Source organism: Schistocerca cancellata, unplaced genomic scaffold (assembly GCF_023864275.1).
Source record: "Schistocerca cancellata isolate TAMUIC-IGC-003103 unplaced genomic scaffold, iqSchCanc2.1 HiC_scaffold_233, whole genome shotgun sequence".
NCBI lineage: Eukaryota > Metazoa > Arthropoda > Insecta > Orthoptera > Acrididae > Schistocerca > Schistocerca cancellata.
The window spans coordinates 22501-25000 of record NW_026046255.1 but is presented as its reverse complement, the minus strand read 5'-3'; positions in this window follow the sequence as shown (position 1 = coordinate 25000).

Sequence of the window (2500 nt, the reverse complement as noted above, 5' to 3'; positions counted from 1 at the left end):
AAGGCACAACTTGGGTTAGGTTAAGGCACAACTTGGGTTAGGTTAAGGCACAACTTGGGTTAGGTTAAGGCACAACGTGGGTTAGGTTAAGGCACAACGTGGGTTAGGTTAAGGCACAACGTGGGTTAGGTTAAGGCACAATGTGGGTTAGGTTAAGGCACAATGTGGGTTAGGTTAAGGCACAATGTGGGGGTAGATTGCGGTACAAATTGCATTACATTGCGGTGCAAATTGCATTACATTGCGGTGCAAATTGCATTACATTGCGGTGCAAATTGAGTTACATTGCGGTGCAAATTGAGTTACATTGCGGTGCAAATTGAGTTACATTGCGGTGCAAATTGAGTTACATTGCGGTGCAAATTGAGTTACATTGCGGTGCAAATTGAGTTACATTGCGGTGCAAATTGAGTTACATTGCGGTGCAAATTGAGTTACATTGCGGTGCAAATTGAGTTACATTGCGGTGCAAATTGAGTTACATTGCGGTGCAAATTGAGTTACATTGCGGTGCAAATTGAGTTACATTGCGGTGCAAATTGAGTTACATTGCGGTGCAAATTGCGTTACATTGCGGTGCAAATTGCGTTACATTGCGGTGCAAATTGCGTTACATTGCGGTGCAAATTGCGTTACATTGCGGTGCAAATTGCGTTACATTGCGGTGCAAATTGCGTTACATTGCGGTGCAAATTGCGTTACATTGCGGTGCAAATTGCGTTACATTGCGGTGCAAATTGCGTTACATTGCGGTGCAAATTGCGTTACATTGCGGTGCAAATTGAGGTAGGTTAAGGTGCAACACAGGTTAGGTTAAGGTGCAACATAGGTTAGGTTAAGGTGCAAGATGGGTTAGGTTAAGGTGCAAGATGGGTTAGGTTAAGGTGCAAGATGGGTTAGGTTAAGGTGCAAGATGGGTTAGGTTAAGGTGCAAGATGGGTTAGGTTAAGGTGACATAGGTTAGGTTAAGGTGACATAGGTTAGGTTAAGGTGACATAGGTTAGGTTAAGGTGACATAGGTTAGGTTAAGGTGACATAGGTTAGGTTAAGGTGACATAGGTTAGGTTAAGGTGACATAGGTTAGGTTAAGGTGACATAGGTTAGGTTAAGGTACAAACTGGGTTGTGTTATGGTACACATTGCGTTGTAGTACAGTACACGTTAGGTTTGGGTACGGTACACAATGTGGTATGGGATGGCGTGTTGTGGGGGGGAGGGGGGGGGGAGGTTCGTTGATATCGACCGTAGGACGTGGATGCCCGAGGCAGCGTCAGTGTGTCAAAGGAGTTATGTCACGTCGGGATGCGCTTTTCGCCAGTGAGAGGGGGCGAGCCGTGTCTGTGGTTGCGGCAGACCTGTGTGTTTCATTCCTGCCAGTGTGTTTGTGCTGTAAGACGAGGCAGTGTGGTGGTGATGGGTGCACCCCTGTGTAGGACATGTGTGGGTGTTGGTGGCTTCTCTGAGCAATTGTGGTTGTCGGACGAGTGGGGTATTCTGTTTTATGATTGGACCTCCCGGTCTGGTTATCATAGCGTAGTTGGTGTACTGTGGCGGATAGGATGCACCGGACGTTGGTCCATGCTGGTGCTTAGTAGTTGTATCTGTGTCTGTTACAGGCAGAGAGTAGTGTGTGATAGAGTGTGTGGCTGACGTGTGGTTCATTTTGTGTGTACGGACGTTCAGCATGTATAGGGGCATTTGCGTATATAATCTATCATAATCTATCTATGTGGGCCTGCATAGTTTACTGAGCAGTGCTGTGAGGTGACTGAACTACGAGTGACGTACTGATTTACAGCGGAATGATTGCCTTGTACCAAAGATGGAGTATCGGCTCTACGACAGCGTTGGCACCGCAGGAAATGGTCTCGTAAAACGGCCCTCCCACCGTCATCGTTGTGAGGGGTAGGGACCGCCTATATTCTGAGAGGAGCCCTGTTTGCCACTGGGCGTGGGGTCTCGCATCCTGCGGTTCAGTGCCCCCAGGGAAGCGCGCGGAGGTGGTGCTGCTGCTGCTGCTGCTGTAGCAAGCGAGCTACTTACAGCATGTATAGGGACAGCGGGAATATGGCATATTCGATATAACTCTTCATGAAACGCAAGATATAGGGGCGGATTGCACGTTACGAGTGCGGGAAGAGTCCGCCGTTCATCCGCTGGAGTTGCGATTTGGGCGGTTGGGGTGGGGCACGTGCGGGTGCGGGTGGAGCGATTGTCGGTCGACGACTTCGTGCGACGCAGGCACAGGCGTTGGGGCTCCTGTGGTGGGCAGATGATGCAGGGTTTGTGGGTGGCGTCGGAAAATGGGCACTGTGGGACCTAGCGATGTCGTAGTCGGCGTGGCGTCTCATAGATGGCGGTATCATCGGTGCAGCAGGTCATGTTGCGGGGGACCTGCAGGTGGCGGTATTTTTGTTTGTGGTGCGCTCGACATGGTGGACGTAGTGTCGTCCGATTCGCGTAGATGGAGCTATTGCATGTGGTTTCGTCACATTGTCAT